General features: G+C 39.6%; 2 pseudogenes; both read left to right on the top strand.

Moving 5' to 3' along the window:
- The first annotated feature begins 6,713 nt into the window (after positions 1-6,713).
- On the top strand, positions 6,714-9,824 carry LOC132852434 (interferon-induced very large GTPase 1-like; annotated as a pseudogene).
- Positions 9,825-9,834: 10 nt separating this feature from the next.
- On the top strand, positions 9,835-11,171 carry LOC132852433 (interferon-induced very large GTPase 1-like; annotated as a pseudogene).
- The last annotated feature ends 3,604 nt before the right edge of the window (positions 11,172-14,775 follow it).

Genomic DNA, 14,775 nt, shown 5'->3' with positions numbered 1-14,775 from the left:
TAATTGCTACAATTTCTGTTTTCTTTTGCTTAATTTTCTCCATCGCTTTTCTCTTCACTTGTTTTTTGCTTTTTTTGTTATTCTTTCCTCACTAACATCTGTTGGTCGTTTTAATAAAAACCTGTCCGGTCGGCATATCAGATGTGGTGTAGTCGCACAAGTTTTTTTAATGGATCCGAAAATTACGGATCCACAGATGGTCGACACCTCACGCAGCCCCTTTGCGACTCTCCATAGGAAATGAATGACTTCCGTTTTATCGGCCGTCATTTGTCGTGTGCAGTGGAAAGGCGGCTTTAACCAGGTGAGACGTGGGAACCTGAGGTGGGGGAAACAGTGCACACGTGGTTGTTGGGGATCTTTGTTTCGGCGGCAGCGGCTCGGGTGCTCGTATCTCAAAAAATTGATCGTATCTCAGGGCAAAAATTTGGTCGAATCACAGCTCGTATCTCAAATAATTTGTATGTCAAACCACTCGTATCTCGAGGTATCACTGTATTTGAATTCATTTCTAAATATTTGTCTATATTTTCATTTTTATTCTTTAATTACGTTTAATTCACTTTTTTACATTTGTTATTTGGACATCTTAAAAAAAATCTAATGTTTATATACATTTTACTTTCCATGTTTTAAGCTGTCTTAGCTCATCATGTTCTAACACAGAAATGAGCTTAATTTCCAGAAAGTTCTGAGCATTATCTGAAAAATCATGCCACTCCCAGGGCAAGGTGTTCAAATCTGCTTTCAGTTTTGGGGTATACAGTGTAAATCTAAATCTAAAACTAGCAGCAACAGAAATACCACAGACATCACCATGAACACTTGTCCTAGCTTTGAGCACATTTGGTAAGCAATTATGACATTTCATATTTTTCTACACAGTAGAAATCAGTTTATTTTTGTTATTTTGTTTTCAAAACTACAAAACTTTGCATTTACTTTTAAATTTTCCAAGATTAAATGGATGTTTTATTAATATTAATTTAAAATAAAGGAAATGAAAAATATTTAAGATATTCAGTTTGAGATATTAGAGGTTATTTGCCTACATATTTTTAAAAAGATATATTTCTTGATGTGTTCAGCAACCTTGTCTGATAATTAAATTATATTATGTTTATTGCTTGTGGAAATAGTAGAAATATCCTACACCCACACTGGGACATTGACTAATTTACAAACCTCTTCTTAATATCTGACTGATGAAGTTGTATATGATTAGCCAAAGCATTTGTCTGGGCAAACGTGAGGCAGTAAAAGGTTTTTTTAAAATCTTATTTATGATTCATGGTACTGCTTTGCTCATATCTTATGTTCTATTGTAACTATTAGTTGATGGATTTGTGCTATTTTCTTCTGATACATTTATCAGTTGTGGGGAGCACAGAATGTTCTCTGTTTCAGGGAAGTATGGGTTGTTGATACCCACAGATAGAGTGGAAAGGTATGAGACCTATGAAAGCAGTTTTGGTCATATTATTCCTATGGCAGATAATGACTATAGTGATAGTTAGTGAAGTATAATAATATCTTCTTATTTCTATAGTTATCAATCTATTTGTCTATTAGATTGTGGATGATAAAATGAAAATGATCTTAGATTGAATGTTATTTGTTGATGGATAATTTTTAAGATGTGTGGTATTAATTGTACCTTTCTGATACATGCAGTATCCTCTGTTATAACTTTACATGTGGCATGGTACTTTAAATGTATTTCCAGTATAAATTGCTGAAGGAAGGAGTAGTTTTGCCCAGCATATTAGTAGAATGGCCTTGGAGAAGCAATCAGTGATAGAGCTGTGGTGTAACCTTGGTATTCCTGTAGATCCTGTATAATAAAGTAGAATGGAGTAAATAATTCCATCATCCTTTTTTTTGAAGAACTGCAAGCAGGATCTAAATAAAAAACACTTCTTTTTTGAAATACAGGTCTAAATATTGTAGTGATCATGTTTTGTGTTTTCTCTATACTGTAGGTATTTCTGAAAATCAATATTCATCAATAAATGCATTGATGGCAGATGATACAGAGAAAAGTGTCATACACATTAGCATATTTGAGTATTGCATGTTTATTGTAATATCTATCTATGTTTGTTATTGATTAATTACATATGCTCCTATACTTTATTTTGATTAACTCTACTTGCCAACTGCTTAATTACTGTAACTTGTTTCCTTCAGTTTTCGGATCGGGATCAGTAAAGATGGAGTCAGTTATTTGAATAGAATTACTGGATTAAAACATGGAATATCCACAATGTCTACAATAATCTGACCATTTAGAATACTGAAATAGTGAAAAACAAAAGTAATATTTGGAATACTAACAAATATTAAAGTATACTAACAAATGTTACAATATACTGCAAATATACTAGACTACTTGTCTTCAGGTGCATGCTTTAGCCATTTAATCATTGTACTAATACATTATATAATATCAATAAAAACAATTACAACTCTTTAAATATACATTACTATGTTTGTATAAACTTGCACATATATGTGTAATGAGTCTGTCTGTGTTTTGCCCTGTTTCTGTCTGCTGTCTGCCGTGCTGTTAATTGTTTGCTCCGCCCACTCATTGTTTACCATGGACACTAATTGCACTCTATCCCCCCCCAGGTGTATCATGTTAGTCACTGATTGTCTCTGCTTGGTGATTGGTACCCTGTTTGTTCACTTCCCTGGTGTTGGTCGTTGTTGTATGTTGGTGTTGATGTTCCCGTTTCCTGTGTGCTCAGTGTTCTGCCCTATTTTGCCTGCCCGTTTGTTTGCCTGTTTCTTGTCTTGGTTTATTAAAAGTCTAAACTGCACTTGGATCCTCACTCGCCTTTGTCTCACCGTGACAATATGAATAACTGTGGCAAATTAGCAGATGTAATTTAAAAAAAAAAAAGGTATTAATTTTATATATATACATTTTTACATTCAGGTTATCTTGAATTTCTGAGAACACTGGGGCTTAATAATTATAATTATAATAATTATAGAGGGCGGGTCCTCTCTAACCATGAGCAGGGTAGAGACGGACACCGGCCCTAAATATTTTTTTGGGGGGGGCTGTAGGCATCGGGGTCCGTGGCTGGTTTGGCTCTGTAGCCCACGGACCCCGATGCCTACAATAACTCTGCCCAGCCCAGTCCCGTGTACGCCTGTGACCGAGCCTGTCCACAGGGATGCTGGACCGGTAAGTTCAGTTAAGGCCCGTGCGAACCCGCTGATCTCCAACCTGGCGGATACCCCGATGGTGTCGGTTCGGGCGGCCGGCATCCCTGAGCCACCTGCTTCACCAGCCGGACCGACCGGGTCACCCAAACCTGCTGAAGCACCCGAACCCGCCGACGCACCCAAACCCGCAGAAGTACCTGAACCCGCCGAAGCACCCGAACCTGCTGAAGCACCCGAACCTGCTGAAGCACTCGAACCTGCTGAAGCACCCGAACCCGCCGACGCACTCGAAATCCGCCGAAGCACCCGAACCTGCCGAAGCACCCGAACCTGCTGAAGCACCCGAACCCGCCGACGCACTCGAACCCGCCGAAGCACCCGAACCCGCTGAGACCCCGGAACCGGCCGGACCGACCGGGTCAAAGGAACCGACCGGGTCGACAGAACCAGACGAACCTACCGGGTCGACGGAACCGACTGGGTCAACGGAGCCAGCTGAACCAATCAGGTCGACGAAACCAGCCGGACCGACCGGGTCAACGGAACCGACCAGGTCAATGGAACCAGCCGGGCCGATCGGGTCGACAGAACCAGCCGAACCGTCCGGGTCGACGGAACCGACCGGGTCGACGGAACCAGCGAGTATGGTTGCGCCCAAGCCCCGTGAACTCTCTGTCCTGCCTGAAGGGCTTGGTACCAAACTCCTCTGCCTATCTGCTCTGTCAGTCCCTAGCTTTGTCTCTCTGTCTCTGTCAGTCTCTCCCTCTCCTGTCCCTACTAATAGGTTCAGAGCACCTCCAGCACCACTCTGGCCGCCAACTCTGCTATGGTCTCTGGCTCGACCTGTGGCACCACCCTGGCTTCCAGCTCTGCTCGGGTCTCTGTCTCCACCTGCAGCACCACCCTGGCTGCCAACGCCGTTATGGTCTCTGGCTTGGCCTGGGGCACCACCCTGGCCGCCAACTCCGCTGTGGTCTCTGGCTCGGCCTGCAGCACCACCCTGGCCGCCAACTCCGCTGTGGTCTCTGGCTCGGCCTGCGGCACCACCCTGGTCTTCTGTCCTGCTTTGGCCTTCTGCTCCACCGGCTCCGCCCCGGCCTCCTGCTCCGCCGGCTCCGCCCCAGCCTCCTGCTCCGCCGGCTCCGCCCTGGCCTCCTGCTCTGCCAGCCCTGCCCTGGCCTTCGGCTCCGCCCCGGCCTCCTGCTCTGCCGGCTCCGCCCTGGCCTCCTGCTCTGCCGGCTCCGCCCTGGCCTCCTGCTCTGTCGGCTCCGCCCTGGCCTCCTGCTCGGCCAGCTTCACCACAACACGAACTCGACCCGTCCTCCCGCCCTGTTGCGCCTCCGCTCCATCCTCCTGGACTAGTTTTCTGCAGCCTGGGGAGCGTCTGGAAGCCGCTCGTGGGGGGGGTTCTGTAATGAGTCTGTCTGTGTTTTGCCCTGTTTCTGTCTGCTTTCTGCCGTGCTGTTAATTGTTTGCTCCGCCCACTCATTGGTTACCATGGACACTAATTGCACTCTATCCCCCCCCCCAGGTGTATCATGTTAGTCACTGATTGTCTCTGCTTGGTGATTGGTTCCTGCTTGCTATATCTACCCTGTTTGTTCACTTCCCTGGTGTTGGTCGTTGTTGTATGTTGGTGGTGATGTTCCCGTTTCCTGTGTGCTCAGTGTTCTGCCCTGTTTTGCCTGCCCATTTGTTTGCCTGTTTCTTGTCTTGGTTTATTAAAAGTCTAAACTGCACTTGGATCCTCACTCGCTTTTGTCTCACCGTGACAATATGAATAACTGTGGCAAATTAGCAGATGTAATTTAAAAAAAAAAAAAGGTATTAATTTTATATATATACATTTTTACATTCAGGTTATCTTGAATTTCTGAGAACACTGGGGCTTAATAATTACTACCCAAACATGCTGACTCTGAAGTCTTTGCAGGAGATCAACAGTGCCAGTTTATCTAATAAAAAGGTTCAGACACTGCACAAGATACCAGTGGCTTTCCTACGCAAGCTGCTAACGGTTAATTCAGATTCCCGAACTGTAATTTGTGCAAGTGGTGAAAATAAGGAAACAAACAATTTGTTTGCTGAGCAGAGCTGTGATTCTACCCCAAATCTCCTCGATCTCCACGCTGCACTCTTTGCCTGTGCTGACAGTTTTCTTCAGCAAGAAATGGCACTAAAAGTGTCAATGTGCCAGTTTGCAGTGCCATTTGTGTTACCTCAAGGAACTCATAATCAATACACTCTGATGTTATGGGCTCTTGGGTCTATCCTGATAGAATGGCGTCCACAGTCAATGACAGAATCTAAAGGTTTTGTTGAAGACAGTGTTGTTCATGCAAGAATTCCTATGATATCATTTGTAAGGCTAAGCAACTGTGCTTGTCCTAGTCATTGGTTTTGAACAAAGTGCTCAACAATTCACAGCAAAACCATGACTTCTTTTTCCATCGAGAAATGATTGGAGGAACTGCTCCAAGATTCATCTGTAATGGCATGTGGAAACAACATTGATGTCTTTCCTGAGCCAGTGGCTTTTGCTAATTTAAGAGGAGATGTTTGCACATTCGAAACCCAATTCAGTTTCCTTTCTCAGGTGTCAACAGCTGTCTTTGTGTTCCTAGACAGTGTTGATGAAAATGAGCAAGGGTTGTTTGCCTCTTTACAAGAAATGAAGTCCAAATGCTTTCTTGTGGTCAACACCCAGGGAAATATGAGTGAGAAAATAAAGTCATCAATTAAAGCAGCAGTTGATACTCTGAAACTGAAAAGAGATCACGTCATTCTGAAAAGCCAAACCATGAATGTGGCAACATTCTCAATGAGGATCAGTTCTGCCATTACTAAAGTGCCAGGTGACCCTAACACTAGATCATATGAAATGGAGGCTATGAAGGAAATTGCTCAAAAATTAGGCCTTAGCATTGATGAAAGTGACAGCAGAGCCTGTGTCTTAGCAGAGAAAAGCGCAGAGGAAATCAGGAAAAGTATTGGAGTTCGTCGCACAGTGGAATATAAAGAAAAACGACTACCACTGCAAGGTAAAAATTGGAAAAGACTGGCTCACATAGAAAAAGAGCAATGTCGATTACAACATTCAGGGGAGTTGAGTTTGGAGGAGTATAAGGTCCAACTTCAAAATGAAAAATATGCAATTAAAGAAAAACAAAGCAAGTATAAGATTACAGAAACAATGGACATCTTAATAAAGGCATTGTCAACCTCAGATGATATCGAGCGAGCCTTTTTTCTCAGATGACTGGGACTAAAGCTGGACATGCGATCACGCAAACACATGACAGAACTTCGGCACAAAAACAGAGAGTGTGAACAAAAGAAAGACAGAGATGCTGTAGCCCAATTAGACCAGGAGCTGATTGATGCTTCTCTTGGCATCGAGCATTACCTGAGAGAGCTGGGACAAATCTATGAGGCTGCTTCATTTGTTTCACACAAAATAACTGATAAAATAAGCAATCTTCCTACTCTGGCTGCCAAACTGCTTCTGGCTGGATTTCCTCTTGAAATACTTGATGGAGATGCCATCAAACGTCTTGCAGATAGCAGTTCATGCTTTTTTACGGATGAAGGAAATTGGCAAAAAAACAATCTGCCACTTTGTTCATCAAAATGTTGGTGGTGTATCAGCACATGAGAAAAACATGACGACCAAAAAAAACCTTCTGGACCAGTTAAATGAGATGACACTGATTGCAGCAACCTCATGTGAAGAAATTCACTGATGTTTTGCATTATGATGTGGAAAAGAATAACTGGTATATACCAGGCCTATGGCATGGCACTCCACCAATGGCACCAGTTAATACAGGCTACAGTGTGGCTGTTCTTGATTTTAAGAAAAACCTCTTGGAGATGCATAACCTTCGTCTTGTGTTAGGGTCGGCACTGACCCTTTTTTAGGTTTTAAATGCTTAAAAGTACCACATAAATTTGTTAATTGCATCAAGGCTTTTTGACTTTGTCAGGAACCTCTATTTAAACAAAATAAAACAAAAAAAATAAATTTTACTAAATTATAAAATGCTCTGGTGAAAATTATGACCTTTGTGTAGTTAGGGTCAGTTTTGACCCAGTTATAATATAATATTATAATACTATAATTAGTGCCAAATCTGAAATCATAAACACACTGTCAGCTCACTAACACTGTCAGCCAACAGCCCATTGACAGCCAGCTTCTCTTCCAAACCTGTGAGCTTTAGTTAGGGGCTTCTCCCTTTGCCCGTTTGTCACCTTCCCTGAACAAACAAAACAAACAAAGATGTATACTTCCAGACACCTAAGGCATGCATAAGACCAATTCAGTTGGGAGTTAGTGACTTGCAGAGTACACATCACCATCTTGGAGCATGCGAAAATGAAAAGAATTTACGACAAGCCAAGCTCTGGATCATATCTTTGCTGAAAATGAGGCAGAGGACAGAGAACAGCATAGTGATATGGACAAGCATGTTTCTGATGATGAAGATGATGTAAAGTATCAACGGAAGACACAGACACATCTGATGAGTCTGATGAGGTGGTTGCCAGTGCTGAAGTAACATATATTGGAGCTCAGTACCTCCTGAATTTCATGGCAGCAAACGTCATCAAAATCTACAGTTTTACACAGGCAAACCTGTGAGTGGCATCTCTGAGAAAAAAACAACGAAAATGTGTAGACCTCGATATGACTACTGGACTACGGGATCACAATATCACGTGTGACAATTTTTTACCAGCTATGACCTTGGACAAGAACTTCTTAGAAGGAAACTTACCATGGTGAGCACAATAAAAAAATAAATTAATAAACCTGAGTTGGCCGTTGAAATTTTGCAGGTGAAGCACAGGGCTCCTCTTTCTTCAAAATTCACTTTTACAGACACCACCACTGTTGTTTCATGTTGTCCAAAAAAGAACTGAGTGTCGTACTTATGTCCACTTTTCACAAAGATTCTGCTGTCTCATCACGAAGTGACAAAAAGCCCATATTAATCCTGGACTATAATAAAAACAATGGAGAGGTGGACAACCTGGACAAGGTGACTGCCACCTAGACTTTCCAGTCAATGACCAGGAGATGGCCAATGGTTGTGTTTTATTACATGCAATGCATACAATGCATTTGTGTTGTGGACTCACATTCACCTGGGGTGGAACTCAACCAAAAAAAAAAGCGAAGAATGTTTTTTGAGGAGCTGGTTCCCTTGTCCCTTCCCTAGTGTGTTTGACCTTGCAAATCTACATTTTGTCTTATTACTTGTTCTGCTTTTCATTTTGTATTTGTATTAATGTTCTATTTTTGAAAAAATATATGGGTCAAAATTGACCCGTAACACCATAGATGTTACAATAGTTAATAAAATTAAAATGAAAAAATATATAAAACAAATTTATTGAAGAGATGTGTCCTAATACTCATCAGTAATAGTCAGGAAACATAACAATCTTTCATTTATTTATGTAATTCTCTTGAGGTTAGTTTTACCATTTTTTGGAATTGAAAGCGAAAAGTATGCTGTCAAAAGAAAGGCCCAGGGGCCACACCAAAAATATTAAAACCAATCTTTTTATGGATAAGGAAGCCTAACATGGTATCTAAGAGGTAGGAAACAAATCTGATGATAAATAATTGTTTTGAGGCTATTTTATGACTGTTTTAAGACACGGGTCAAAACCGACCCGTTAACATAAGAGATGGTAACAGAAAGCTAACATAAGAGGAAGGATAAAGAAAGAATAGATAAAAGACCCTTTCAGATCCCAGAGTTCCTGAAATGGATGAGTAGCTTGTGGAAGGCAGTGAAGTTTGAGAATTTCATTCATTTCAGTTTCAGAAACACTCTTGTGGCCCATACCTATGAAAACCTTTGCAAAGAGTTTTCAGACTGGGAATGGCCTTTCAGAAGACATATTTTGTCTTTGATTTGTAAAGCAGAGGTTCAACTGTCTAACGCTGAAACAAGTTCTATTAGAGAAGTCGCTAAAACACTGAAGGAAAACTTGCACAAAGAGATTGGAGTTCAAACCAAATTAATAACTGAAAAACTGAAAGACTACTATAAACAGAGTTAGCGTTATGTGCATTTGGTGGAAAGGTACAGTACAGAACTGATTTTACTAATAACATTAAATCTCTGCAAACTAAAATTGCAGATGAAGTGAGAAAGACAATTGAATATGCTCTTGAGATGAGAATAAGCAAGAAGAAAGTAGAAGACATACAAAATAAGCAATCTGAAATAATTAAACACAAAATCCTGCAACTACTGCAGAACTACAAAGATCGAAAAGATAAGGTGACTGATCAGGACCTCAAAGCAGATTTTGAAAGTATGTGGAGCCGTGAGATGGGAAATGTCACAGGTCTTACAGAAAAAGATGTTCCTCGGGAGGTTTTTTTGACGTTTCGTTCAAGTTTTGGACATCGTAACATGACACAATATCTGCAGACAATTATGACATTGACAGAATATGGGCAAGAAGAGTTCAAGGTCAATAAAGAACATGTGAAACTGGGCAAATTAAAAGGTTTATTATATGCACACCGTAGTGTAAAACAAGATCTACAGAATATTGCAGATAATGCCATTTCCAGTTGCTACAAAATGTTTGAACAGTTTACACAATTAAAAAGGTGATTACCAAACTATGTTTACCAAAGATCTGCTTGATGCAATTGATGAACACCTCAAAAGAGCAGGCACCAAATATACTACAAAATTTGAATTTGACCTGAAATTGCACATTTGTGGCATTGCCTTTCGAAAATTCACAGAGATGCACAAGAAGTATCTCACTGAGCAAGATCCATTAACACAAATACAGAAATTTAAGAGTCAGTATCTCTCTGATTTCATTGATTTGTACAGAATGACCAGTGCCAAAGGAAAGCTGAAGAATTCACTCAGGTCTGTCTCAAACCAGCAGTGACTGAGTACATCGACCAGTCCATCAGTCCTGACATTGTTGATGCAGTTTTGGAGAATAAATCTACTGCCTATAGTTCACAATCACTATTTCAGTACACCATTCAGAAGGAACTGCTGGAAAAGTCAAATTTCAATGAATTTGAGAAATACATTTTACATTATGAGAATTATGTGAAAGACTGTATATACAATCACATAAATGCTTTTCCAAAGACTTATCTCTGCAAAAATTAAAAATGAAGCTGGAAATCATAATGAAAAAGATCACTAAAGCAGTGGACTCTTGTAAGTTTGAAGCCAGTGGCTCTCCTTTGCCTAATGATGCAGAAGGTACCACAATATTGATCAAAAATCTTTGCAAATCTATGAGTGATGTCATCTCAATACCCATGAGCACAGTGGACAATGTCCTGTTTCAGAACACAAGCTGTTGTGATCCATTCACCAAAAGTCTCTGTGAATGTATCAATGACTTGAAACAGCAAATATCAAAGGAGATCTCAGAGTCAACTGATATCAAAGAGACACTGAAAAATGTGTCAGTAAAACCCCAGGATGAGCTTTTCAAGAGGGTTTTTGGATGTGGAGTGCAGTGTCCATTTTTTGAAACACCATGTGAGGAAGGAGGGAAAGAACATCAGCTACACCATGCAGTTGTGCACAGACCAAAAGGTGTTGGCATGTACAGAAATATTAAGACTAATATCCTTAGTGAAGAGATCTGTACATCTAGTGTTCATGGCACTAGGACATTTCAAAACCATGACACAAATTTCCAACCTCACCCCTACAAAGACTACTGGAAATATTACCCAGACTGGCATATTGCACCTGACATGTCAATAGAAGCCTCTGATTACTGGAAGTATGTGCTGGTGACATTCAATAAGGAATTTTCTGAAAGGTATGAAGCATTGCCAGCTGTTTATCCAGATGTGTGGAATCAAATCACTAAAGATCAGGCTTTTAATAGTCTGAAGCTCATGTTTAATATTAAATAATGGCAAACTGGCAAAATTTCACTGCAAACATATTGAAATTTGTGAAGAAGACAAACTTCATCACTGACAGTTCGATCACTTATATTATTACTCAGGTGAAGCAGAAACTGGAGCACTAGTTATGCCTGAATCAATGTTATTAGAATTAAGATATTGGGGGATTTAAATGGTTTCTAATAAACATTATATCTGTATGCCTTATATGCTTTAATGGTTTTAGGTGGTACGATTATTTAGTTAATTAATAATCTATATGTTAATAAACTAACGTTAATTCAAATGTTTACTTTGTTATACATGTTACTGTTATAGTTAGTAATAATTGTCTGAAATTCAGTTGAATGCATTATTCAGAACATATTGTATGAACATAGGAGTATGTTAATGATCTAACAACATAAATGATTTATACATAATATCAATCTGACAATCAAAACCAGTTGCAATGGCAAATGTCAATGCGAAGTGATTTATAAATAAACTAATATAATATAATAAATGAATACTTTCTGGTTTAAGGTACAATCAGTTTTAGTCAGTTAACAAGACAGAGTGTGGGTTGAAGCATTAGGCAGGATAAACAAACAAACAAACATTTTATATATATATATAATACACACAACACAAATGCATATGTTTTCTACAAAGTATAATGTCTTAAAACTGTCAGAGAAAGTGAGTGTCTTCACAGAGCGAAAGACAAATAACAACTACAATCACTACAACTACAAACTACACACACCCTCCATACACATCCACACACACACACCAAACACAAAAATACACATGCAAACACACGCAAACGATAGTATGCTGATATCTTTCATAAACCTCAATGTAAAAAGCCTGAAAATAAGCTTTTTTTGCACAGGCCTGTGTAATAGGGTAATAGCGCCACATTTTGGTCAACAGTAAAAATGACAAATTTTACCTCTTCCAAGCTGAGGGAACCAAGCAAGAACGCATGTTCCATTTCATGGCCATGCAAATGGAAAAAATGTGGTTATAATGGCAGTTAATGTAAATGAAAGAGAAAAATATTTAATCTGATGCTGCACAAAAACTAAAAAAGCATACAGTAGTAAAATAAATTAGGTAAAGTAGGTTCCTGACTTTTGTATACTATCTGCTTAACTCACTTTGTTCTAGAGTAGTGTGATTTGAATTTTGTTATTCTATACCATTGCTGATTTTTATAGTGTTGGTCTTTGTTGTTCTCTCAGCTGATTAATCAGGAGTAGTTTCAGTCTCCCTTAAGGTGTGAATTGTGGGCAGGGCTTACCCTTTTAAATTGAAGGTGAACCAACCTACTGTACTCTTCAGTGTGCTTTAACTTTCTTCATTTGAATATATTGTCTTCTGGTAAAGTAGGTTCCTGACTTTTGTATACTATCTCTTTAACTCACTTTGTTCTAGAGTAGTGTTATTTGAATTTTGTTATTCTATACCATTGTTGATTTTTATAGTGTTGGTCTTTGTTGTTCTCTCAGCTGATTAATCAGGAGTAGTTTCAGTGACCTGTTTAAATGTGTAGCCTACATCCACATTAAAAGTCTGTTAGCTATGGCCAGCACTCAAGGTCAAAATTGTGGTGATTCGACTGGTATTCGATTTTTGAGTTGGAATGTGAAAGGCTTGAATAACCCCATTAAGCGGTCCAAAATATTTTCACACTTAAAACACCTGAAGAGTGATGTAATATTTCTGCAGGAGACCCATTTGCAGGACAGGGACCATGTTAGACTCAGGTGTCCATGGGTGGGAAACGTGTTTCACTCGTCGTTTAATTCTAAAGCCAGAGGGGTGGCTATTCTGATCAATAAAAGAGTTCAGTTTACTCCTTCAAAGATAGTGGCTGAAAATAATGGGAGATACCTAATAGTTGTTGGCACTCTTTGTAATAATCCTGTATTGTTGGTCAATGTATATGCTCCGAATTTTGATAATCCGGGTTTTAGAGACCAGTTGTGGAGTACCCTCTCTTTCCTTGACACCCATCTTTTAATACTGGCTGGTGATCTGAATTGTGTTATTGAGTCCGCCTTAGATCGTTCAAACCCTCGAACCCTGACCCAGTCTTCTATGTCCAAATCCATTTCGGAGTTTATGAGTAAAAATGGGTTTGTAGACTCTTGGAGATTTTACAACCCTAGTGCCAGGACATATTCCTTTTACTCTCAGGTGCACCAGTCTTTTTCACGTATAGATTATTTCTTTATTGACAATTCCCTAATCTCTAAAGTCACAGCGTCTGATTATCACGCAATTGTTATTTCTGACCATGCACCACTTAGTGTTAATATCAAATTTGTGGGCCAGCTGCGTTTTTCCTCACCCTGGAGGTTTAATTCTTTGCTGTTGTCAGACGAGGCATTTAATGTTTTTACCTTGTCTGCAATAGATGAATATATAGTCTTTAATAGGAGTGTGCTGTCTCATCTTCATTGTTGTGGGAGTCTCTTAAAGCGTATATGCGCGGACAAATTATTTCGTATTCTGTCCATTCCAATAAAGACTGCAAAGCTAAGCTTCAGGATCTGACTACAAACATTTATGATTTAGACAAGCAAATGGCTGCCAATCCAACACCCAGCATTCAAAAGAAACGACTTGAGCTACAGACTGAATTTGACTTGCTTTCAACAACTGAAGCTGAGCATCTCCTGTTGCGTTCCCACGCAATTTATTATGAGCATGGTGATAAAACTAGTAGGCTCTTGGCCCACCAGTTAAAGCACCAGGCTGCTTCCTGTTTGATACCTCAAATTAAAGACAAGGCTGGCAAAATGGTTTCAGAGCCTAAGGAAATAAATAATGTATTTAAAACTTATTATTCATCTCTGTATAAGTCTGAATCTGTGGCTGATGCATCTGATTTGGCTTCTTTTCTCAAAGATTTGGCAGTGCCTACCATTGACCCCACCATGGCTGAACAATTAGATGCGCCCCTAACATTAGTAGAGGTTATGCATGCTATTAAACCTATGCACAATGGTAAGGCACCAGGCCCAGACGGGTTCCCTGTTGAATTTTTCAAGAAATTTATAGACCGTTTAGCTCCACTTCTTGTGACCAATAGCATGTGAACCATAAGGTATAAATTCCTAATTATGATAATTAAACTGAGAATGACTACGCCAGCCACACTTTAACAACTTAGTGGGAGAAAATAAGACAACCCGCTCAAGCAATTGAAATGAATGAATTAGAAGCCAGAGTACAAAGGAGTTTACAATTTATTCAACAGCGATGGTAAAATACAAGCTCCACATATACAAAGACTGTCAACAGCTTGCCTACTGGTTCAGATTTAAACACCCACTGGGCATAAAGGAATGAGTTCTAGCTTTAATAAAAAAATAAACACAATAAAAATCGCATCAAAATTAAACCTGTATGAAAATATTTCAGTCGCACCTCAAATCCAAAGAATAAACAAATAAGAAAACACCCAATACACAAGAACTCAATTCCTACACAAACCCACAGCGCAAACCCAGGTAGAGGGAGATTTTATGCCCAAATCAAACTTAGTAAAACAGGAGCGTATAATTCCCCGTTGTATTTTATCGGGTATAATGGTATAAAGAAATACAAAAAATGGAAAATAAAATAAATGAAAAATACAAACGGAAAGAAACAGTGGTTGCCTAGTCAAC

This window comes from Tachysurus vachellii, chromosome 10, assembly GCF_030014155.1.
Source record: "Tachysurus vachellii isolate PV-2020 chromosome 10, HZAU_Pvac_v1, whole genome shotgun sequence".
Lineage (NCBI taxonomy): Eukaryota > Metazoa > Chordata > Actinopteri > Siluriformes > Bagridae > Tachysurus > Tachysurus vachellii.
Note: the sequence above shows the minus strand (reverse complement) of the source record. Positions and strands in the feature narration are given on the sequence as shown.